Here is a 27,068-nt window from a genome sequence, read left to right on the forward strand (position 1 = left end):
ATTACATTTAATAAAAAAATGATGAATTCTTTTGTAGCAAACCAGAACTATACATAAATACTTTCCAGGTTAGAAACTTTGTTCTGTGAGCTAATAAATTTAGTATTGAAATCTTCTAGGCAAAATTGTAACTTACTTCAGTCAAATATTTCCATTTTATAAATGCGCCATATTCGTTTCAGGTAAGTATTTCCAAAGCTTACACATTGAGAATAATTGTGTGCAGCACTGTAGTTTCCTGTCCCCTCTTGGGGAACTCTGAGTTAGTATCTCATAAGTAGAAGTTGGATTTTCACAGAAATTTGTATTTTTAACCATAATGTCTATTCTGGCAGAATTTTATGTATTTAAAAAATTACCTCAGACAATTCTTAACATCCAGAAGTTTGGAAAACATCTGTATGAAAAAGCTATTCTACTTGTCTGCTCCCCTCATCCCTATTTACAAATATTTGGGATATAACCTACCTCAATCACTTGTTTTATTGGGAACCTATCCCGTGAATTGGATTTAAAGCTGGCAAAGTGATTAGAATTTAGTAAGCTTCTTTTACTGGCAAAGATCTACAAATGCTTTTAGCTGGTGAACTTTATCACATATAAGATATTTTTAATTAGAGTAATTTGTAGACCTTAGTTAAATAGGTAGGAGTCCCACAGACTTGAATTTGGAGACTTACAGAAAGCACATTACTCATCTATGAATTTCTGTGTTTTCTTTTCAATCTTCACCTGAGAAGAATACTATAAGAGAGAGAGAGAGAGAGAGAGAGAGAGAGAGAGAGAGAGAGAGAGAGAGAGAGAGAGACATCTACATGAAAGAGAAACATTGATAGAGTGCTTCCCATTCATGCCCTTATTTGGGGGGTGGGGGGGGTTGTGGATTGAACCAAAATCTAGGTATGTGACTTGACCAGGAATCAAACTCAACACTTCAACCAACTGAGCCACCGGACCAAAGCAAATTTCTGTTGTTCTTGTTGGTGTTTCTGGCCTTTCAAAGTTTCTCTTTGAAATAACTTGAAATTGGGTTTCCAGGGAAAGTGAATAGCTTTGAATTTCAGTAATATCATTCACTTCAAATGGAAATAAGGAAACCGGGATCGTATGTTATTCAAATCTTTTTCATTATGCATCTATCTTTGGTCTTTTTCTTTTTTTTTCTTTTTTATGTCTTATTGTGATTTATTCTTAGTTTGCAATAAGTACCAGTTTTTCTGGGGCTTGAATATATCTGAGCCACTGACCACAGAGTCTGTGAAGAAGCAAATGTTCACAGTGGGAAGCCACTTTCCTGAGAAATAAATGTACCACAGAAAATTTAAATCACTTCTTTTTTTTTACACTGCTATTCTGTTTATAATTTAAAACATACTCTCCATTGTTATTTCCAGGTCTGAATGTCCTCTGTTCTAAGATCTTCACAATTCTCTTTCTTATTCTTCTTTGAGTAAAAGGTTTGGCCAAATGTTCTTCCTGGACCCTGCTGGTTTAGTGCTTCCATTTCACAGTGTATATGTATATTTTTATCTTAACTACATGAAACTATAGAAGTAATTAATTTTGACTCTTTCATGAAAGAATTAGGAAAATCTGGGGGATGCTGAGCAGAATCCATAGTTCGCCCTGTTGGACCCCTCTAAGGAGACCCCTGCCCTGACCCAGGATCAGCGATGACCCAGTCAAACGCAAGAGACGGCACTTGATGCAAATAGCAAGAGGATTTATTCCAGCATGCTGGGACCTGACCTGTTACTCATGCAGGAGCAGCCAAGTCAAGTCCTGAGCAGAACTTCTTGCAGGCTTATAAAGGCAAAAACCGCAAAGTTAGAACAAAGGACAAGGGGAGGGGGTCTTCCAGAAAGAGGGACAGGAATTCCTTGAGGGGAGGATAGACACTATCACAAGGAACAGGGTGGAACCGCCTCAGGACGTTGATAATACATCCAGTTTACTACCTCTAGGGGCTGAGTCTGGTGGTCTGGTGCTGTGTGGCTCATATCCTGTATTTTCTGGGGCAGTTCTAAGGGTCACATTCCCAAGGGAGGTCTGGGCTAGCAAGGGGATTTTTCTATATTATTTCTTTTGGCCTCTATAGCCCCTTCCACCATCCTTCTAGCTGGAAACTGCCATGTCACAGCCATCTCTGCAGGAAGAGTTCCTCACAGAAAGTTGAAACTGATCAGCAGCTTTGCATTTGCATGACTTAAGCTTATTCCCTAAGGAAAACAGGATTCCAAGGTTTTCCTTTTCTTTTAAAAATTCAAATTAGAATCAGTTCCCTTGTACAATGTGAAGCTTAAAAAAAAATAACATTCTTCTTATTTAAATGTTTATAACTAACCTATAATAATAAAAGTGCAATATGCTAATTACACTGGATGTCCTTCCAGATGAAATTGGGGCTGTGAGAGAAGCCCGGGTCCCAGGGGCCAGAGGAAGCCAGTGCAGGCAGCCTGGGGAAGGAAGGCCTACTCTTGCACGAATTTCGTGCATTGTGCCTCTAGTGTTTACATAACTGTATAGAATGATTACATGCTCTTACTAATATATTTCTGGGCTGTCTACATTTCTAATGATGGGACTTGGGGACCCCTACACTTAGCTTGAGAGATGTTTGGAGGTTAGATATAACGCAGGAATACTTGTGTTACCCTTCGTTCTGGCCCCAGGGAGGACCAGGAGCTTCCTGGGTGGTGTCTTCTGTGCACTGCCTGTGCCACTATGTAACAGCTCGTTTTCTGAGGTGCGCATCCTTGGATGAGCTGCATGATGAGTCCTAGGTTGCCAAAATATTGCTATATAAAATTTTATTTATTATCCATTACTTTTACACAATTTTCTTTTTTGTCTTTTATTATGAAATTTTCAGGGCATATAGATCTTTCCTCTTGTACAGCAATCCTTTCTTGTTTTTTCTTTTTGTATCTCATCTCAAAAACTCTATTTGTTCCTAAAAATAGAAAAGTATAGCAAAATGTAAACTTTGTAATGCAGTGTTTGTTCAGTTACATATCTCCTTTTTATTTTAGTGTATTTTATTTAGTGTATTTTAATTATTTCTCTTTCATTTTCAAAGTGTTTAAATATTTCTCTTTCATTTTCAAAGTATTTAAATATTGTTTTTAACCTTTCAATTACTCTTTGTATTTTTCTAGGCACATTTTCAGGCAAAGCAGGAAAATATATGTATTGCATATGATTTATGATCACTTAAAATATTAAAGGTTATAATACCTAAAATGGGAGTAACACACTTTTAGAACATGTTCTGTATTAATATTAAATATTTTAGAGTCCTTTTACTACTGACTGTGGGTGAGAATGAAGGAAATTGTATTACTTTATTTTTTTTTCTCATAAAAGATAAGAATTGGATCAAGTGAAAATATTTATTTCATGACTTTGAAGTTCAAAGTAATATATTAAATTTAATGTACATAATCACTACTATAATTAAAACTACACTTTAAATTATATAATAATAAATTACCAGGTTTGTAAATTATGAACATACACTTCTTTCTCACTATTAAAATAATTCTGCTTTAGCAACTTTAACAGAACTTAGCTGAAATCCCCTCCATAATACTTAAATTATTAATTTTGTAAGAGCAAATAATGTTGGTAAGAGCAATAATGTTTGAGACTTATAAAAATATGAAATAATATAGATTTAGTTTTCTTGGAATTATTAAAAAATACATCTTTTCACTTTTTAGTTTGATGTTTCTTTTCTAACAACTTTCCTCTATTGAAACAAACACAACCACACACACTGAAAAAGAAAGAAAAGAGGAAAAGAAGGGGTATGTCACTAGATAATTAGATGGATAGACATCATGGTTCTTCTTTTTTTTTTTTTTTTTTTTTTTTGACAAGGTCACAGAGTGTTTAATAAATAATTTTTAAGTTAGAAAAGGGCAGTTAATTCCTCAGCAAATATAACAAGAAATACAACAATCATGCTGTGGTTTCCAAATAAACTAGATTTATAGTTGGGCTTAGAAAACAGAAAGACAGACCAGTGGGCCTTAACTAACTTGTGCCTCCTTAAAATAAATGCTGAACCCTAACTGAAAGCCAAGTTATGTAAAGACACAGATAGACATCAAAATGGCAAGGAGGTGGACTTCAGAGGAATGGCTCACACACAACTTCCCACTGAGGTCACAAAAGAACAGCTCTCTATTTGCCTCCAGCAACCAGTGACTTTCTTTTATTTATTTTTTTAATTTTGTTCATTATTCTTTTTTTAAAAAAATATTGTTTAAAGTATTACATATGTCTCCTTTTTCCTCCATTGACTCCTACCTGGCCACTCCCTCCCTTCCCCCCCAGGACAAGTCCCATTAGTTATGCTAATATGGATGCATACAAGGCCTTTGGTTGATCTCTTACACCTCACCTCACCTGTACCCCCAACCCCCCACCCTCCCCTACCTTCCCTCTGAGGTTTGACAGTCCATTCAGTGTTTCTCTGTCTCTGGACCTGTTTCTGTTCATCAGTTTATGTTGTTCATTATATCTCACTTGTGAGTGAGATTATGTGATATTTATCTTTCTCTCACTGGCTTATTTCACTTAGCATAATGCTCTCCAGGTCCATCTGTCCTGTTGCAATGGTAAAAGTCTCTTCTTTCTTACAGCAGCATAGTAATCCATTGTGTAGATATACCTCAGTTTTTAATCCAATTATCTGCTGATGGGTACTTAGGTTGTTTCCAAATCTTAGCTATTGTAAATTGTGCTGTTATGAACACAGGGGATGCATATGTCCATTCTGATTGGTATTTCTGAGTTCTTGGGATATATTCCTAGAAGTGGAATTACTGGGTGGAATGGGAGTTCCATTTTTAACTTTTTGAGGAAATTCCATACGGTTTTCCACAGTTACTGCACCAATCTGCATTCCCACCAAAAGTGCATGAGTGTTCCTTTTTCTCCACATTTTCCTATGAACACATCACGATTATTTAAAAAATATGAAATTAACCATTAAACAATAGGACAATTCAGATGGAACTATCACCTTTTTAAATGACCCAGCACAGCCACATTTATTCTTGAGGATGCATGACCTGTGCTATGGAGTAAACCAGGCCACTGTGTAGCATCCCTAACTCCCAACACCTGCAGCTCTCTGTAGGCAATTCTTCTTGGAAAAGCCAGAGTCATTTCCATTATACCCCTTCAGCAGTCAGTCAACAATTCAATGATATCAAGGAGATATCAAGAAAAGGGAATTGATCGCATCACATTGCCATTTGGGGGTATATTTCTAGCACATAATATTCTGCAGAACAGTGGAAGTAGCCTGAGCCATGATGATTTAGAGATTTTTCTGGTCAAAGAATATAGACTGCTTCACATTCACCAGTACATAAATATTTTTTCTCTTAGATAAAGAACCATTGGAGGGAAGAATAAAAATACTTTCTTCTTACAAAACTGTACTAGATAAATTCCGGGCCATTAGTGGAAATTGAACTGGAAGCTCTGCATATCAACCCTGCCAGAGATTGGAATATTCTTTCAGACCTGGGGGACAATGGGATGCAAAGATTAATTCACAATCCTCTCCTGTTAGAAAGCTTTCCTGAATATGTCATTAACCCTGGATCTCAGAGCAGGATAACAAAAGAGCAGGGTGGAAGGAAGGTCTTATGGAAAATATAAGAAATTTAATAACGTAACTGAATAAAAATTGGTAATATCTTCTCAACCATTTAGAAGATATAATTTACTTGTAAAAATAATTTACTATGGTAACAGTAGATGAATTTAGAAAATATCTACAATTGTTATTTAGATAAAAAATGAAAATTAAAGAAAAAACAAAGAAAAAACAAATGATCATAAAAATGATCATATGACCTGAGACTAGGAAGCCACAATAAAAGATCAAAATTATTCTTAAAAAACGTAGACTGACTCAAGCTAAGATGCAAAAAGAAAATAAATTAACTTTTTTTTTAGTAGCAGAAAAATAAAAATAAAATAGGATAACTAGCTCCAAATGGGGTGATGAACAGTAGAGTTAACAGTGTAAAAGTGAAATAAGAAATACTGAGGCATATTGTTAGACTATTTCAGTCTTCCTTAGACAAAATTCTCTCCTCTCTCTTGAATTTTTTTCTCATTTATTATTTATACCATTCCAAACCACTTATCACATGACAACTGGAGTTCTCTTCATGTATTAATTATCAATTGTATCTTAGTATATTGGGGATAGTGAGTTTTCATTATTGTAGTTCTCATTGCATTTATCAAATGTTTGTAGAAAACATACCCTCTAAATGCATGCTGATTGCTCATGTCTCATTGATATAACCTCCACAGGGAAACCACATGCCAACAAGAAATACAAAATCTTTTCACTCCAAAATGGTAATATATAAGTTAAAACATTTATAATTAGTATAATTCATCTAACTCCACTAAGTAACCCAGTCCCTTTGACTGTACAACCCTTTGTTAATTCACATATGCTTTATCAGAATATTCCTTAATTCATCCCTCCAATCATTGTATACAGCCCATCATTGCTGTATGTCAGCTTTAGTCTTAAATATCTCTTTATACTCATTAATCTAGAACATCTGTAAGCTGAAGTGTTGTTATCCAAAGTATACATATTGCATGACATTTTAAAATATGATATAACTACTTTTTTTAGCTATACTTCTCAGTAAAGTCTAGTGCTGCTTTTAGCCAGAACACAGTCACAAACTGAGAGCCACTATATTTTTATTCCTTCTTCATAAAGCATTAGTGAAAGAACACCCTTGAACTTTTCAGACATCATATTTCTTTCTTAAAAGAGGTTACTCCATTTAATTATTTGAATGTATTTGTCTCTTACAGAGGACATTCTGACTTGTATTTGTCTTCTGATTCATCCCTCACCCTGTGGTTTCACATTTGTCTTTTTTTAAAATGTGCACAACTTTCTTGCTAGCACTGATTCAATTATCTATTTTAGTATACATCATAATCTGTTCTTGAAAACTTTTCTATGTTCTCTTAATATTCTAAAATGTCATATATTTTAAAAGCTTATAAAAAGTTTTCTTCCTTCCTCACCTTTCTTTCAGTTACAACATCTAACACAAATTCATTCTAGCAATTTAGCACTTTATTTTCAACAGCCCATTCTCATTTATATTCTAGTATTTTTACCAGTAGTTCATCTTCACCCATAAATTTTAAAAGCAAAACAAAACAAAAACTGTTGTGTTTCTGTGGTTTATATTCAAGATTTTGAGCATCAAAGTTCTTCAATAAGTCATTGTATATTATATTATTTAATGTTTCCTCAGACCTTTTATTCATTAATCCTAACGAGGATATTTTTAAAACTGATTTTTAAAGAGAGATAGGAGGAAGTAGGGAGAGAGAAGAAGAGAGAGGGAGAGAGACAGAGAGAGACAGACAGACAGACAGACAGCAATGTGAGAATCATTAAATGGTTGCCTCCCCTATGTGTCTGACCAGGAACTGAACCCCCAATCTAAGCATGTGCCCTGTGAGTTGAACCTGAAACTTTTTGGTGTACAGAATGACTCTTTAATCAACTGGGCAACCCAGCTAGGACCCTCACACCTTTCTAGATTAATCTATATATTTACCCTTCTTTAACATACTTCTATTTTTATGCATTATCAAAAGAATATATATTTAGAAACATCTTAATACATATTATTTTTTTGGTTCAGCATCCTATCTAATAAAGATGGAATATGCTAATTGATACTCACACTGTTGCAAACATGGCAACACCCACAGTCAATAAAGAGGGAAAATACTAATTGACTGCCCTACCCTCAAAGATGGCAGCACTCACAGCCACAAGATGGAGGTGCCCAGTCATCTCAGTCCTGCTGGGGCAGCAGGCGCAAGACAAGGTTGGGCACACCCACAGGCAGGGCCAGCTGCTTCATGTGCCTGCCTCTGGAGTCCCCCTGCTCCCTCAGACCCTCAGCCACACAGGGCCAGCCTGAGATGCAGGCAAGCCTTGGATGGTGGCTGCCTAGCCAACACCCGAGGTAGAGGCAAGTCTTAGATGTCAGCTTCCTCGCTTCCAGGGGCCAGCCTGAGGCACAGGAAGATGGCTCCCCAGCCACCCAAGGCCATCCAGGGCCACCCGAGGCTCACATAAACAGGGCCAGCCTAGGCTTGTACTGCTGGTAGTGTCAGCAGCAGAGGTGTGATGGGATGTCCCCCTCCCCTGATTGCCAGATTGCCTCCAGCCCCTGAGGGCTTCCAGACTGTGAGAGTGGGCAGGCCAGGCTGAGGGATGCTCCCTCCAGGGCATGAATTTTCATGCACCAGGCTGCTAATTTTATATAACAGACTTGAGGCCCGGTGCATGGATTTATGCACTAGTGGGGTTCTTTGGCCTGGCCTGCAGCTTTCCGACATCCCCCAAGAGTTCCTGGAGTGTGAGAGATTGCAGGTCAAGCCAAGGGACCCCACTGGTGCAAAATTGGGGCTGGGATAGACCACGGGGGTGCTCCAGAGAGGGTCTGGCCAATGTCGCCCAGTCCTGATGGCCAGGCCCCAGCAGCAAGATAATTTACTGGTGGGCACGTCTTCCCTCGAAGGTGAGGGCATGTGATAGCTATCAGTATAAAGGTCAAATGGTCACTTAGGTTTTTATATATATACTAGAGGCCTGGTGCATGAAATTCATGCATAGGTAGGTGTGTGTGTGTGTGTGTGTGTGTGTGTGTGTGTGTGTCCCTCAGCCCAGCCTGCACCCTCTTTAATGTGGGACTCCTTGAGGGATGTCCAACTGCCCCCTGCCAGCCTGGTTACCCCTAACTGCCCCCCTCTGCTGTCCTGGTCACCCTCAACTTTCCCTCTTGCCCACCTGGTTGCCCTTCACTGCTCCCCTCTGCTAGCCTAGTCATCCCTCACTGCCCCAACTGCCAGCCTGGTTGCCCCATGCAGCCTGCTGGTCAGTCATTTGGTCATCCCTGGCTAACCCCCCTGCCGACCTTGTTGTTCGCTGCATTGGGCACAGTAGTTCGGTTGTTACTGTGAGGGAGTCATGACAGTTTGCATATTACCCTTTTATTAGTATAGATGGATATGTTACAACTTGCTTTATCATTCTTGTACATGCTGTATATAATCTAATGTTTATATTTTTGAAAAGGTGTTACAATATATTATTTGTTCATCTTTTTAGATTATGGAACATAACTGAAATAAATGTTTTTATATATATCTTCCTAACTGTCCCCATTTTCAGGGGATATTTTCTGATTCCTCTTATATTATTTTTTCTCAAAATCATCTTTGCTTGGAAAGTGCAAAATTATCTTATTCAGAAGAGTTAATTCTGGATTTGAGGAGATCTTGAAAAAAATTTTAATCATTTCTTTAGGCAGGCATTCAACACACTTTCAGATCCTCTAATTCCAGGCATCATAATAGTTGCTCACTAACTAGCCTCTCAGTTGGATTATTTATATATAGACACCATTATGGAAACTGGGAAATTACTGTAGAGCTCAGAGGACCAGCTACATAAGTAAAAACTTATTCTAACTGAATGTGAAGGTAATAAAGAGATTATTAAAAATGGGAAAATGATCATTTTTAATTATCTCTTAAGGAATTTAAATATTACAAAGTTACCTTTTAAAGATTATTTTGGTCCTACATAATATGTATTTTATGTACCAAAGAAATGCTGGTATTATAAATATACCACAGACCAATCATTTCTCTCTATAAAAAGCAGAATATAAAATTTCATGATTTATGATAATCAAGCCTTTTTTCACCCAACTTCCTCTTCATCATAAATAAATGTTGATGCAATTAGGAGTAGAAAAAAGTCTGTCACAAGAATTTCCATTGTTCTCTCAGACATCATCATTTACAGAGTGCTGCCTATGACACTCTCTGAGTTCCCTGGGTGAAACAGAAGCTTCCATCAGTGAATCAGCAATCTGAGGAACAAAGCAGCCTCATTTATTAAGCAAAACCCCCTATTGGGGCCAATTTCAGAATTCTAGTAGCAGAGGGAGTACATAGCCTATAATAGGGCAAATCAAATATTTCCATGTACTGTATGCTATAAATTTAGCATGACATTTAGCATCTGTTACTTCGTCTTTGTAAATGTATGTCTGTGTGGCTTGAATTTTCTGTGGGATTAGAAGACTTGCAGAAGCAGAGACTCAACTTTATCATCAGCCAGTGCACCAGTTTCTGGAACTCACTGCACCTGACCTACATCAATTCTCACCTGAGTCAGATCATGACAGTATTTTCAACTTTCGTCAGCTGTTTGGCTTCTTTCATAAATTGGCATTAGCCAGTAATTTAGTATCTACTACAGTATTTCAAGTATACTATAATTCTATGAGTAAAACCACTCATCAGAATTGCTTTTTAAAATTTAGTTGACTAATATTTTGAAGATCTTTACTTTTTTGGCTACTTGAAATTGTATGGGATTTCAAACCCTGTGCTTTTATTTGGCCCATAGATGAGGGACAGAGTTAGATGGAGGTCCAATAAGGAGGGGAGGTGTGGAACCTGATGGACCCTACCAGTGCAAGAATTTCATGCACTGGGCCTCTGGTGTCTTAATAAATGCTGAAAGATAAAATAAGGGTAGTAAAAAAGGACAGGAGATATTAAAAAAACAGGTGGTATAACTCAATGTTACTATTCTTTTTAATTTTACCCTGACTTTTGTTCCATAGATTCTCTTACTGTTTTAATGGTAGTAAATATGTCAGTGTAGAAATAGTCCAGTTGGGAAGTTACTTCCCAATCTTTGACCCAGTAGCTCCCCTGTGCAATTTACGTTAGGCTGTAAATAGAGATGGCCCTTAAGTCTCATTTGTAAGATAAACCTTTCCTCCAACTGCCTTGGGTTAAGGCAGTTGTGTTAAAAACTTTGCTCAGCAAAGGTAAAATGAGAAAACTTATAGATTCACAATGCTGTGTTTAAACACATTGGAAATCTAATATTTGCTACCAAATATTAAGAAGCTCATATTTAAATAAGGTGTGTGTAAATCTAAAAAAAGCTATTAATTCTCAGATCTTCAAAGGAAGATATGAATTGACATGATTGTCTGTCATGAGTTCAGCAAAATAATGAGACAATTTGAATTTATGAAATCCTCTTTAGGCTAGGTAATTTTTCACATTTTAGATGTTCACTTTTTGTTTGCTTGCTTATTTTCTTCATAAGGAAAACAAAAGAGAAAGTTCTGACTGCAATCTTCACAAAAAAACAAAGGAGTTGGTGTCAGAATCGGCCCTGGTAGCTTTGCTTCTTCTGCTCTGCATAGTGATGTGTGTTTAGAAATTCTGAAACCATAAAAATACTTTCATATTTCTTGTTATATTTTTTCTGGGTGATTGTTAATTACATAGTAATGTTGATGACCTTTCAAGTATGTTTAATTCTCTCAGCTAAATTTAAATTATTAAAGAAGATTAACTAGCCGAAACCGGTTTGGCTCAATGGATAGAGTGTTGGCTTGGGGACTGAAGGGTCCCGGGTTCGATTCCGGCAAGGGCATGTACCTTGGTTGCGGGCACATCCCCAGTAGGGGGTTTTCAAGAGGCAGCTGATCGATGACTCTCTTTCATCGATGTTTCTAACTCTCTATCTCTCTCCCTTCTTCTCTGTACAAAATCAATAAGATATATTTTTTTTAAAAAGAAGATTAACTAGATGATTTTAGTTCCCTTTTATTTCTAAACAAAAAAGTTATGTTCCTTTAAGATAACATGCCCACCATGGGTCTCCACTAATTTGTTTCTACTTTATGAAAAGACTGCTAGGCACAAAAAATTAGTTAAGAACCTGTCATAAAGTATTTCTTAATAGGGATAAGTCTAACTGTGTTTTAAAGCAAAGGCCTCATTTGTTTCTGCTTGAGACCATATACCTAGTACAACCTGCATTTAAAATAAGAAATACTCTTTTGTGGCTCTAATTGAGTATTTGAATGGAAATTATATATATATATATAATTAAAAAAAAAATCAGAGTTAAGATTCCTCTAGGAAAACTGGGGCAATGCTTTATTTTTACCCACGTTCAATGAGAAGATTTTAAAGATATCATCCACAGTTCTTGTCTTAGGTCACCTGGAGTTTAGAAGAGTCCAAAGCTCTGACATTCTATTCCTGCCTGAGAAATTTATGGGCAATAGATTTTGAATGAAGCTGTTGGCTTGACTGTCTACCAGAGAGGTTAGTTAGTGCATTGAAAATAAAATCGCTCTTGGTGGGAGAAAAACCCCATTCCACTTGAACCATAATTTAACATTGGAAGGAAGCCCAACCAGGCGAATCTGTAGAGAATCTTTCTAGGAGTTCTAACGGAAGGCACAGAGACTGCGGAGTAGACTGCTGTAGTCCCTGGTAGAGTGAGGATTGACATTACAAATGGCCAGCTGGAGGAGAGCCTTGCCATATCTCTGTCGCTGTGGGGGATTTCCATGTATTTCAGTGGGGAACTAGTTCCTCACCTTAGCAGGAACCCCATAGCCACATGGCAATCAAAAAAGGTCTCTCCTGTCACTTCCCTTGCCTCCATCCTTCCCCTGATCTAACTCCCCAAATGGATTTAGAAACTGAGCAGGGAGCACAGGGAGGTAGTGGGGTAAGTACAAGATAATATTCTGGCTTTTCCTTTATCCTCAACAAAAAAACTTCCCAAGCTCAGTAGTACCAAGCTGAGCTAAAGTATGGGAAAAGTTTACATTATTAAAAGCGAGGAGTTCTCTGGACTAGACACTTATCACTAGCTATTAATACAGGAGCAAGAGAAACATGAGTCTGTGGGTCAAGTTTAAGAGACCAATGTGAAAAAATAAATTGTTTTCTGATTATTTGCCATGGAGTTTACTTCACTCACTATAATTTCTAATGTCACTACAAAAATTCCTGAATTTCATACAAAAATGCCTGAAATTCATTTGCAGTATATGAGTAGAATTCTGACCAGTCACTCTTCACTTTATAATAGAGACTAAACATGATAAATATTAACATCACCTATTTAAATTTGACTTCGGAAAATGGCTACCCTCCAATCTGACACCCATACCTTCTTTTACTTTTTTTCTTTTGTACACCCAAATACTATGGCCTAGGCTTTTTAATTTAACTTTTTTAGTGTGACAAAGCTAAGGAGATACAAAAGCAGAGAGCGGGTGCTCATATTAACAAGTGGGGACAAATTATTTTTGAATGTTATATTAACTACATTCACTTCAATCTTTGAAATAAACCTGAAGCTAGAATATTCTCTTTCTTTTTTCCAAACCCCCCCCCCATTTTTCATTTTAGAAAGCATTATTACTATATAGAAAAAAAGAAAAATCAACTAAAAAGACTCCTAATTCTATATCTTCCGCAAGGAGCCACACCTTAAAGGGAGGGGGAAATGATAGATAATTTCTGCTTCAGCCACAGCTTTCTTCATGCATTTTAAGACATATAGAACTAGCATAAATCCTGGATTGCAGACACATTATTGTTTTTGCTAATAACCATGATTGCACAATATTCCACTCAGATTTCTTGTATAATCTGCTCGCACATATTTACTTACGTCTTTTTGCTTTGTTACAACAAACCAAGTTTTTATACATATCTTCATGTAATATATTTCTATTGGCAAATTGTTTCTCTTAAAAATTCCACATTGAGCTGACTCTGTGGTACAAGTTCTCCCTCTCTCTCTCTCTGTCTCTCTCTCTTTCTCTCTCTCTCTCAGCAATATGTTTAAATTATTTACAATTATTTTTATATGTTACTAATAAAAGTTTTTAAAAACTACTTAGGTAACTAATTATTTCCCCTTTTGTTAACACGTAGAGACACGTTCTAAGGTGAATAGAATTGTGAGCATTTCTTGAAAAAAATTGCTAAATGATTTTCAGGCTAACACTACAAAGATATTCACTTTTCAGATGAACAAAGTATTGACCCAGATTGCTTTCTGTGTCCTTACAAGAGTTATGGAAATAAATTATATTTCATTCCATTGTGTTCTTTGCTTTTCTATTTTTCAGCCACCATACCTTCTACTATTGTGGTATCTAGAAATTGAATTTCATTTCTGACTCATTGCTTTGCTTTTCCTATTTGTGCTTATCATTGTCCCAGTCCATTTACAAAGGAACCAAGTGGCACCCAAAAAAGCTGGTGTGTAGTGATTTTGGTCTTTTCCCCTCCCCCGATATTTTCTTATTTTTTCTATTTCTTAGTGCCATCTACAGATAGATTTTTTTCCGTTATGTTTTGTGATCTCAGAGGTTGGGAATGAATGGCTTAGAATGCAAACTGAGAAATTAAGTTCCTTTATTATTATTATTATTATTATTATTATTATTGTCTAAAGTTTTACATATGTCTTCTTTTTATCTGATTGACCCACTCACCCCAGCCATTCACACTCTGGGCAAGCCCCTACTGCCCCAGTGTCTGTGTCCATTGGTTATGCTAATATGCATGCATTCAAGTCCTTTGGTTGCTCTTTAACTTCCTAGCTCCCCTGTCATTTGTCTCTGACTGGAGAGCATATGCTAAGCGAAATAAGCCAGTCAGGGAAAGATAAATATCACATGATCTCACTCATATGTGGGATATAATGATTAGCATAAACTGATGAACAAAAATAGATTGAGATAAAGTTCTTTCTAAAATATTTTTCCATGATGTCTTTCCGTACCAATTAATAATTAAAAAATAAAGTTGGTGAAAATGAACTCAGTTAATTAAAAATAAAAACCCCTGGTGTTACAATTTTAATCCTATATAATGAAAGTCTAATATGCTAAGTGTTCAGTTGATCTGTCAGCTGTTCAACCAATGAAAGTGTAATATGCTAATGATATGTTAAGGCCACTCAACCACTCACTATGACACGCACTGATCACCATGGGGCAGACACTCCAACTGTTAGGTTAGCTTGTTGCTGGGGTCCGGCTGATTGGGCCTGAGCAAGATGGGCTGGACACATCCTGGAGCCTTCCGTGATCCCTCTCCGGAGGCCAACCTCCTTTGTCCCTCCCAGCCCTGATCATGCACCAGTGGTGTCCCTCAGCTTGGCCTTCACTCTTTCACATTCTGGGACTCCTTGGGAGATGTTGGAGAGCCAGTTTCGGCCAAATTCTGCAGGCCAGGCTGAGGGATGGCACTGGTGCATTAATTTGTGCACTGTGCATCTAGTACAATTAGAATATGCTAGGTGTGATTTCCAACTTTAATAGTTACTCTTGCTATTCTTTTGAATTTTGGTAGACATATGAGAGGGGAAAAAAATTATTTCCAGGAAACATGGATGTTTATTCTCTGAACATGTGTAAACATAAAAGGTAGCTACAGTTTAGTGATGGATGTAACCAAAGACAGCTATTCTTCCTAGACCTTGCTGCTGTTTCAAGTGTTTTATTCCTTCTTTTTCTTTCCTTGTCCTTCTTATCATCAGTACTGATATTGGGTAGGTACTAACTGCCTCAGTTCTGAACTTCACCTGACTTCTAAAGGGAAAAAGTATAGCAGGAGAGTGAAGAGGTAGCCAGCACTATGCCTTTTCCTCTTAATTTTGTCCATCTGTACCCCAGATTCAGTACTTACCATCTATCCCACTTTCTTTCTCCATGCCTACCCCATAGGGCCCGCACTGTGATGGAGGTTATTTTTATTTTTGAAGTATTCATCTTCTAGTAGGCAAAAAAAGCATTATGATAATATTTAATAATAATAATATATAGTAATTTCAGTGTATGACCCAGACTTTAAATATAAGAAAACTGAGGTTTAGCTAATAAATCTAGTTTCATTTACCCTTTGTGCAATGCATGATTGCACTGCTGTTTCAAGCTAAGATTATGGCAGCTAAGTGTCCCATGTATCTAAACACCTATTGCACCAAATTTGCCCTTCCCTTCCCCTAACCAGGCTGGTATCGATAAATATCCAAGGCTCCACAAGATGATATTTTAGAAAACCCAAGAAATCTTACATGCAGGCTTTATGCGCAATAGCCAAGAAGTTTTTATCTTTATCAGGGAGCCTATAGGAGGAGAAATAATCACCAGATGCAAGGTAATCTGTCATTTAGCAAGTGTCCTATGTGCTAGAGCTTTTGTTATGGGGGGAAAAAAGAGTAGCTCCTAGTGAGATTGTAATCTAGTTAATATGTAATATAAACTGAGCACAAAAGGTAACCCCAGATGAAGCTGTGGCATAAATAAAAGTAAGACTGTCAGGGATGGCCTGGTAATAAAGAATATTCTCAGGAGCTTCCACAGCAGCAGGTCTTGGACTTCCTCTCTTACCATGTGGATATCTGAACTCCAATACTCATATCTATCCTGGAGACCATCATTGGGGGCATCCTTAGTCAGTTTGCAGGTGAAAGGTGTCTTCCCTTGTGGGAGTAGTTTCCTGGCATCTCATTTTTGATTCTGTATTTATTCTTCATTGTTGAACAAATTGATAATTTTTATATAGTTGCAAAACCATGAAATAGTAAAATTCAGAATAATGAATATTATATATAATATATTAAATGTTATCTATCCTATCTGATAAACGGGTAATATGCAAATTGACTGTACCTCCACTACACCCAAAAGCCATGCCCACAAGCCACACCCACCAGCCAGTCAGGAGCGAATATGCAAGTAAACCCAACCAACATGGCTACAGCCACAGGGAGGGCAGGATGGAGGCTTGGCTTTCCCTGGCAATGAAGGAAGCCAAGCTTTCCACCTGCCCATGCTGGCCCAGGCCTCCAATCAATGCTACAAAGTTTTAATGATAGAAGATAAATAAATCCCCAAAATATGGCGGCAGCAACGTTGCTGGAGAAAGCAGGAAGCTAGAGTTTCCCCCTGTACTGGAGGAAGCCAAGCTTCTGCAGCCCTGGAGGGCCTAGGCCTCCACTCAAGTGTACAAAGTTTCAATTATAGAAGGTAAATAAATCCCAATAGAAATGGCTGCCTCCATGGAGGGAGCAGAATGCTTTGCTCCACTCCAGGCGACAAAGTTTCAATTGTAGGAGGTAAATACATTCCAGATACTGGGGCCTCTGCTTGGGGTGCTGTGGGCCAGCCTGCAAACCACAACAGGCTCCTCACCCAGGCCACCCCATGCCCCAAGGGAACCCCTACCCTGATCACCCTTCAGGGCAAACCAGCTGTCCCCTACTCATGTACCAGGCCTCTCTCCTATCTAATCCTATCTAATAAAAGAATAATATGCAAATTGACCATCACTCAACAGACAAGATGACTGCCCTTATGTGGACACAAGATGGCCAACAGGAGGGTGCAGTAGGGAGGGACCAGGCCTGCAAGGGAGGGCAGTTGGGGGCAATCAAGCCTATAGAGGAGGGCAGTTAGGAGGAACCAGGCCTGCAGGGGAGGGCAGTTAGGGACAAACAGGCTGGCAGGGGAGCAGTGAGGCATCAATCAGCATGGCAGGGGAGTGGTTAGGGGGTGATCAGGCTGGCAGGCAGAAGTGGTTAGGGGCAATCAGGAAGGCAGGCAGGAGAGCAATTGAGAGCCAGCAGTCTTGGATTGTGAGAGGGATGTCTGACATTCCTCTAGGGGTACCAGACTGGAGAGGGTACAGACTGGTCTGAGGTATACCCCTCACCCCTACCCCCCCCCCCTCCACATGAATTTTGTGCACTGGGCCTCTAGTATATATATAAAACCTTAATATGCAAATAGATTGAACAGCGGAACAACCAAACAACCAGTTGCTATGATGTGCACTGGCCATCAGGGTGTGTGTGTGGAACATGGTGAGCATCAGCAGCAGGCAGTAGAGTGTGGAATATGGTGGGTGTCGGCCATGGCAGGATGGTGGAGCAGGTGAGTGGGGGCACAGGATCAAGGTGGGGTGCTGGTTGCTGTCATCAGGGTGAGTCTCTGGTGATTACTGAAATTTCTTTGCTCCTGCGTGCCTTGGTCCTGGAGCTCGCACCAACTGGGACAGTGGAGCCATCACTCACATCCGCTGCTGGCACCCAAAGCTGACCCTGATCACTCAGCACCATCAACAGATGTGAGCAGTGACTGCTGGCCCCAACTACCCCTCAGGGCTTCTCCACTTTCCCCTGCTCCTGAGGGACATCTGGGCCAACAGCTGCCTCTTGCACCTGCTGCCAGCACCTGGCACCGGTCTTGATTGCTCAGTGTTGTCAATGGGTGTGAGTGGTGGTTAATGGACTGATCAATCCTGGGGGCTTCTCCACCTCCCCATGCTCCTGAGGGGCAATCAGGGCAGCAGCCTCTGCTCGCACCTACTGACAAGTGCCGGCCCCGCTGGCATCTGCTGTGAGCAGATGTGAGTGGGGCCAGTGTCATCAGTTTGTGGGAGCGTTGGCAGTAGAAGCAAGGCTGAGAGGGGACACGGATTGTGGTGGGAGGGGCTGGGCGAGGGTGCAGAAGATGGGCTGAGACCCACCCCTGTTCCCTACTCCAGCCTCAGGGCCCAGAGTTCCTTTCAAGGTGCATGAATTCATGTTCTGGGCCCCTAGTTATATATAATGTTTAATGTGGAACATATATATTATATATATATTTTGAGAGAGAGGAAGAGACAAATGCAATTTTATGAGCCTCCTAATCTATTTGGAGACTAGAAATCTCCTAGTGCTTTATACACATATGTGGTATCTGCAGGGAGATGGTAAGTGTGAAGTTAGGGCCCATGTTCTGCATGCCATTCACTGTCTCAATCATTTAATGCCTTTAAGTTTTTATTTGCCCAAGTGGAAGATGAAGGACATAATATAATAATACCCACTATGTGCAATCATTGTGAGGATAAATGTTAGATTCTCAGCTCACACCATTCTTGTGCACTGGCCTTCACGGGGGTCTTTGTCAGATCAAGTGTGCCCCTTATTCTGGGATGACCTCTTCCTGTTCTTGCTGCCACAAACTCTGAGCCTCCAGAGCTGCCTCTCTCTTTTCTCATTCAGGTATCTTCTCAGATCATCGGAGAGGCTCTTCTTGGCCAGCATGGCTAACTGTTGACTCATTCTCCTCTTAGTTCTGCTTGTTATTACTGTTAGTGCTTATGAATCCCACAACAGACAGCTTTTCTTATAATAAGACCTCAAATTATGTTACCCATTACTTTTACTATCAGTGGGAGTGTTGCAAATTGATGCCATCCTATGATAAATCATAACGAATCGTGTGTGGTTGATTCTCAGCTATTTCTATACCACAGTCCTGTTTATCTTTTCTGCATTATACTGAATGTTGATTTTTTCTAAATAAAACATTGAATCAATATATTTGATTGGTTTATCTATTTTCTGAAATCAAATAGGACAATATTTGTTCTGTCGCACAGAATGGTGCATCTGACACAGTTATTCTATCCCAGGGTATATTGTGGCAGTGGTTTTCTGATCATTCTCAGCTTCATACCCATGGCTTTGTTTTTAATTAACAAGCTTTATTTAAACTTCAGGTACTCAATTGTACTCTGTTAACATTATGCTAACTATTGGCATAATAACCTATGTCCACTTATATAGTTTATCCACCAATGATTTATTTTGCTGCTGTGTTGTACCCATCATTAACCTAATTTTCATAAAACTGTTATTTCCATTATAAAAGAGAGTCTGTTTCAACACTGCCAATCTAGTGCTTACAGATGTTTGATATATGTTTATGGTTTTTTTTTTTTAATATTCTATATAATAAAAGGCTAATATGCAATTGTCCCCTCAACAAAGAGTTTGACTGGGAGTTTGATGATGGGCTCCATCTGGCCAACTGCTCTTGGCCCCTCTCCTGACCAGCCTCACTCCCGATTGCCCTTCCTACCCTGATCAAGGGCAGGTCCGGTCCACCAACCACCTGTGGCCTCTTTCATTGGCTGGACCCAACCCCTGATAAGCCCTCTCCATCCCCCCTTGGACCCCACCCATGCATGAATTTGTAAACCAGGCCTCTAGTATTTTAATAATTTCAGAGAGAGGAAGAGAGAGGGAGATAGAAACATCATTGATAAGAGAGAATCATGATTGGCTGCTTCCTGTATGCCCCCCACTGGGGATCAAGCTTACAACCTGGGCATGTGCCCTGACCAGGAATCAAACCATGACTTCCTAGTTCATAGGTCACCATTCAACCACTGAGCCACACTGGCCAGGCTGATATATGTTTGTTGAAAAAATATTTGGTAGTTAAAATTAGATTATCCCTTAATTTTTTCTAACAGGTCTTTCAATATGGCCTCAAAAAGTTTGCCTTTCTTCATTTACTTACTTGAATTTTTAAAAAACTTACATTATCAAATGATATTGTGGAATTTATACAACTTTATTTTTCTCATGTCTAGATTAGCTATTAAACTATTATAGCATTGTTTCTAATAATAATTTCTCATCAAATTTCAATTGTTTAAAATTGTCATAATTCATAAATAATAAATTATTTTGTTATATCCAAAAGTTTTCAGTCTGATAATTATTAATATAAATTTGTAATATTTGTTTTATTCATATGTTTTGTTTTGCTATTCAATTGCAGTTTGTGACTATTGCAACTGCTTGGATAATACTTTCAAAGTTTTAAGTGGGCAAAGGTTGTTTTAGATTCTTCTTACCTGTTTATTGCTTCCTCTGCCTAAGGAAGCAGGAACTTCATTCTACCTTCTCTTTATGAAAGCAACTGTGAATCAAAATACTTCAGGATAATTTTACTTTAACATAAAAATGACAGCTATGCTAAAATTACACTTCTTTGCAAATTTGCATTTTTAACAACCTAAGGTCAGTGGTGTTTCAATCACAGTGAAATTCAGCCATCTATGTTTCAATGCATCCCCCAAAGGTTAGTGTGCTTCCTGCCTACTCCAATGTTGCTTAAACACACGTTCAACTAATGCTGTCCACATGCTGTGCCTATTCTGTCTCTGCTCTCCGGTTTGTATTTCTGACTGACCCTAGTCTGAGGGCATCATGGGGTCATGGTGTTGTCAACTTGAAAGGCCTACTTTTTGACTGCACTTGAACAAATCCTTCCCATTAAAGGATCTATCAGCAGCATGCCTCCCATGCTGCTTTGCCTGACCACCCAGCTCAGAGTTCACCACTCTCTTTCAGCTCCCTTAAACCTCTATTATGGCTCTCTCTGAGGCATACACTTTCTTCCTGACTTTATGGTCGCTGTGCACAGATCTGTTTGTCCTATTATGCTGCAATGCAGAAGGAATGGAATGTTTTAGGATGTGAATGTCCAGGCCTCAAGTAGAATCAGGACTTGCCATATATCCAGTTATTAGCTGTCACTTTGAATTTAGTTCTGCTTTTAGAAGGGATAAGAACCTGGATGAGATAAGAAGTGAATATTTCCCTTATAACCAGAGGCCCAGTGCATGAAATATGTGCATGGGGCGGTGGCAGGGGTGGTTCCTCAGCTTGGTCTGTACCCTCTCGCAGTCTGGGACCCCTCTCTCCTCCTGCCACTGCCACTGCACTCACCAGCCATGGGCCCAGCTTCTGGCTGAGTGGCTGGCATTGCCCCTGTGATCATTCTGCCATTGGGTCAATTTGCATATTAGGGTTTTATTATATAGTATAAAACCTTGAATCCAGACAAAACAATCACATATTTCCCTCATCAATGCATACATATGGAGGCAAAGGGTACTCTTACAGTACAAGGAAAGTCTTTTTGTGTTTTGTTTTTTTTTTTGTTTTTTTTTTTACATTTCTTTTTCCAGGGAATCTTTGGAAACTTAAAGAATGGATAGAATCATGGTGAGTTAGAACATGGGGTTTATATGAGCTTTATTTTTTATGAATTTGGAGCTACCAAGATACAAACTAGAATAGTCTTTTTTTTTTTTTTTTTTAACTCTTCCCTAGAAGAGAGGGGGTACAAAAATGCGAGTGATTTTCACTTCTCCCAGTTCTAGGTTTAGCAATCACTTGTATCTAAGGTTGCCCTCACTCTCTCCAGAAACAGACCCTAAGACAAAATTTCTGAGAATGTGGTTCATTAGAGCATGTCCTCAGGAGTGAGGAAATGGCGCCAGGAAGGGAAGGGAAGGATAAAAAATAAGGGCTTGTACCCTGGTTGCAGGCAAATCCCCAGTAGAAGGTATGCAAGAGGCAGCTGATCGATGTTTGTCTTTCATAGATGTTTCTAACTCTCTATCCCTCTACCTTCCTCTCTGTAAAAAGTCAATAAAATATATTTAAAAAAAGAAGAAGAAGAAGAAGAAGAAAGGAATAAGCATGTGAAGTCAGAATCTCATGGAAAGTACCTTGAGCTCAGGGCCTCAGTGGGCTCCGGAGATAGTGAAGGTCACCTTCAGAGCTGCCCCAGCAGGGCTGGTATTATAGTCCTCATTAAGGTCTGCTCCCAAGTGAGTCTTCTTCCTGTTTCAAGCAAAGCCCAGTCCAGCAGCTTGAGGGCAGCCCTCCTCCAGGGAGCTGCTTGTTGGGAGTGAGAGCCCCTAGCAGCCAGTGAACAGATGGGGAAGGAGGTAGTAAGTGTGTTGGGAAGCAGTGGTATTGCCTGTGATGCTCAGACCACACTCCTGCTGTAGGTTTTTGCTGAAAGGCCTGGCCCAGCAGTGTGTTCCAAGTGCAAGCAATAGGAAGATACAAACAAAAATAAAATAAAACCGGCTAAAAGCCACTCTACTCTTTATTACCACCATGCACCAGTGATTCTTAATATTGTCACTCATAAACTACTCCAGATCTACTCTCTTCTCCATCCTCCCCTCATTCTCTTCATGTGCCACTTCCTGGCCCAGGCTTAGGTATTCAAGTAAATAACATTTATTCTCTGCCATGCATAAAAAACACTATTTGCACAAGATAGATCTTTGTAAAAATGCCAACCGTTATCCCTATAGTTACAAATTATTTGGTGTGCTTTTTAAACTGCATTTTTACTCCCCCCCAAAAAACAAGAAAATACATTTCTGTATCTATGAGGTATGTTTGTGTCTTTCCACTACTGAATAATCACACATTTAGGAGGTGGAGCAGCAGAGGGGGAAGACATGGGACAAAGGGGGAAAATGCACCTAGCATTTCAACTCATCCATTTCACAAATGTTACCTGAAGAACTGCCGAGGGCACATTCTGTTATAAAGGGTTATGTAAGCATAATCTATTGTATCAATAGGTGTAGAATGCACACTTATATGCACACACTGACTGTGCACATACCTATTTGAACTGTAGTTCATACCCTTGTTTGAGTGAAGTCACTGCCATGCCTCTCAGTATAGACTGCTATATTTATCTCCATCATACTGAACTCTGCTAAAGAAAGACTGTTCTCGCCTTTGGAACAACTTTTCTTCCTTTTTTATTAACCAGAGCAATACTGCAGTTCATTTCAGCATCCTGATCAAGACAAAGGGACCTAATTCACTACAGAAGCCTGATGCAGTTAAATTCTGCAGATTATTTGCTAGTGAGTCAGCCTATTTACCAAGATAATTCAACTTGCAAATTAGTCATGTAAAAAGATTTAGTTGGCAAAGAAAGAGTAGGCACATTTGCCCTAAAAATAGACACACTATGCTTGTTCCTAAGCAGTACAGTAGCGCCACACATTATAGACACAGTGAGGCAGGGAGAGACTTTTTTTTTTTTACTTCTCCAAATGATCAGTTCCTTTCCCTGATAGAGCTTGGAGCACATTGCCAAGCATTTCTGCCAGCTTTTTTCTTCACTGGAAAATAAACTGTGGTCAATGCTAATGAGTCAGGCACTAGCAGCACCAATTGGCCTGGTTCTTCCTTTGCTTTTTGCATAGCTGACATTTCCTCCTTCCAGCTTGGGAGTTGCAGCTGCAGGGATAGAGCCGAGGCTTATCTTTGGCTCTTGTCTCTTGAAAACAGTATCATGGAGCTAGAGTGAAGTAGCCATACCAGCTTACAGTATGAAGAGTGGAAGCAGTTTAGAGTCTGATTAGAAATATTTTAAATATTTTGTAAAAATGTAATGCGTTGGACTATAAGGTTGGAACACCTTGTTGGGCATATGCAATGCCATTTCTTCAGGATTGTGGGGTGAATCTGAAACTTGATGGACGTACTTGTGAACCATTCTTCCTGGAGAGAGACATTTGCTTTTATGCTCTTAGCTAACCTCCCATTATATCACTGCAAAAATCTGACCTTCCACTGTCTTGGAAATGAGCTAAAGTGTTTGCAATGCAGTAGGAAGTTAAATCAATGCACAAATAGCTATTAACAGAATGCAAGTAATAAATGGATAGGTTGTAACTGACCCATCTGCTGGTGATTCCCAAGCCCATCCTAAGGTAGAATAAAATGTAACAATTCATTCTAGCATGCTTCAGGATGATGAGCTGAGAAATACATGGCCCCGTGTGAATATGACAAACCCTCTACAGTGAGAGAAGGTTATTGACTAAGAGACTGGTATTTTTTGGAGAAAGGCACTGTACTTAAGACATGACCTAATGTAATACTCAGAAAAACGTTGCCTTTATTACAGCATAGCATGGCTGCTCAGAATAAATCAGTGCTAGATCTCATTAATGAGGCTTCTTCATCAAATTACTCCTACTGTGGATATGTTTGATATTGTTGGACTAAATACCAACGTATACATGTGTTTTTCTAGCTGTGCTAATTTGTTTAATTTAAAAGATCAGCTGCAAAAGAAATGCTGATCATATTCTTAAATTATGTGAATGGACACAGTTCACTGATAACATTTGAAGGCTGATTTGTTTCACACAGTGGCTTTCTTTGCTGTCTCCAGTTTGCCCAGTCTCCATTTTGAGATTTGGTGAACTCATTCTATGTACAAACCATGGGTGGATTTAAGTACATGGCCTAAGGAAATACAGTGGGCACTAAAGAAATGGAAGCAGAGTCATTGTGTTTTTTTTGTTTTTTCTTTTCCCAATTGTCTTTGAGAAACTTGTAATTTTTCTAGAGTGGCAACATATAATATGTATAGTATGGTTTGAAAAGTTGGAAGCATGTCATAAATATGAAAAAGAATACAAATAGTAGCTAATATTTATATTATCATATGTTCTAGACTAGGCTATGGTTAAGTGCATTATCACATTTAATCATCTACTCCAGTGCTTTTCAACCTGTGTGCCATAAGAATTTTTAAAACATGCAGTACCTGACTGTTTAGTTAGGGGCACTAACTGTCAAATTAAAAAAAAAAAAATGACAACAGCTGACACAATAATGGCCATCCAGTGTAGATCAAAATTAAACATATTTTTATCAGATTTTTAGTAATTACTTTATATGTGCCAAGAGATGGAAAGGGTTGAAAATCACTGCTCTAAGCCAGCTGAAATATTTGAAGCACAAAGGGACTAAATGTGTTGCTTTGGTGGTCCAGAAACTTATCCCCTCTCCAGTGAGGTTATGTCCCTATTTAATTACTTTGGAATAGAGAGGAGTTAATCTGATGCTATTGCTCATACAGGTAAGATTCCAGGAACTGGGAAAAGGCATACTTCTAGCCCCTAAAGATAGAAAAATGATTCAGTGATGTGTACCCTCTGTGAGCGGTCTTCCATGTGGTGGGGCATGCACACAAATCACCCGTCACTGCCCCCTGTGACTCCCATTGGAAATGAGAGGCAGGTCTGTGTGCATGACCACAGTGAACACAGACAGCACACGAAACCCAGGGCAGGTCCTGCTCTTCTGCCAGCAGGTGCAGATGCAGTGATATTGAATCAAGGACTCAGATCCCAAGCCTGTGTTTTTCTCAATGAATGAGGAAACTTACTTTGGCTAGAGGAGTCATTTTGTGGTTTCCATGGAAACTGGAGATATCATAAGAAAACACATTTGTTTGACCCTGAGAGTATGGTGCACTGTAACAAGTGAAGGTGTTCATTTCCCTGACTTTCTCCTTTTCCCTCTACCGATGAACTCCACTTAGGCTCTCTTCTTTATAGATACTATAGAGATAATTATATATAGAACTAGAGGCCTGGTGCCCAGATTCATGCACCAGTGTGGTCCCTCGGCATGGCCTGTGGGGATAGGCTGAAACTGGCAGTCCAATGCCGCCTGCCGCTTCTGCCTGCTGCTCCTGCTCATCCTGGCCCTGCTGCTCCTGCCACTGTGGTCTATGGGCTGCAGCAGCCAGCTGTGAGCCCTGTATCTGGTGCCTGTTGGTCAGTTGAGCAGCACTCCTGCTGTGGGAGCACACTGACCACCAGGGGGAGCTCCTGCTTTGAGTGTCTGCCTCCTGATGGTCAGTGCCCATCATAGTGACAGGTCAACCGGTCTTTCAGTCTTTCAGTTGTGTAGGCTTTTATATAGAAAGATTATATGTATTTGTAGAATTAGTTTATATAGTACTAGAGGCCTGGGGCCCGGCTTGCCCCAATCAGGGCCAATTATGCTGGGCCAAGTGGGGGAAGGGGCCGTGGGCAGTTGGCGGGCCAGCCCTGCTCTCGATCAGGATAGGGAGTCAGTCAGGGGAGGGGCCACAGGTGGTTGACCAGCCAGCACTGCCCTCTGGTCAAACTCCCCATGGAACTCTCGGTGGAGGGGACAGTTTGCATGTTAGCCTTTTATTATATGATTATACAGGGTGGAGCAAAAGGAGATTTACAATTGTTCATATGGAAAATAATACAACAATTAATAAATAATCATACAAGAATAAACTGTTTCACATATAACTGTAATCTTATTTTTGCCACCCCTTATATATAATATAATAGAGGCCCAGTGCACGAAGCCCAGTATTCCCCAGGGATCAGGCTAAGCTGGAACTCAGACATTGGTCTCGCAGTCCATGGCTCTTGCAGTCCAGGAGCCTTTGCTCCTTACTGCCCACCTGCCTTGGAGGAGGGAGAGGCTCACGCCACCTCCACTGTGTTCCTCAGCTGTGAGCTGGCTTCTGGCTGAGAAGGGATGGGGGAGGTGTTAGTGTGGCTCAAGCAGAAGCAGGGTACACTGCTTCTTAGCACTGGCCCCGTCCCCCCACCCACTGGTTGGGGAAAAGGCAGACTGGGGCCAGGGGGCTGTGGGAGGG

The 27,068-nt window shown here is 39.5% G+C and overlaps 1 protein-coding gene across 1 annotated transcript in view; it reads left to right on the plus strand.

Moving 5' to 3' along the window:
- The window catches only part of MDGA2 (MAM domain containing glycosylphosphatidylinositol anchor 2), an 865,861-nt gene that overhangs the window by 218,051 nt on the left and 620,742 nt on the right, over positions 1-27,068 (plus strand). The window lies entirely within an intron of this gene.

The sequence above is a fragment of the Pipistrellus kuhlii genome, unplaced genomic scaffold (genome assembly GCF_014108245.1).
Source record: "Pipistrellus kuhlii isolate mPipKuh1 unplaced genomic scaffold, mPipKuh1.p scaffold_m20_p_1, whole genome shotgun sequence".
NCBI lineage: Eukaryota > Metazoa > Chordata > Mammalia > Chiroptera > Vespertilionidae > Pipistrellus > Pipistrellus kuhlii.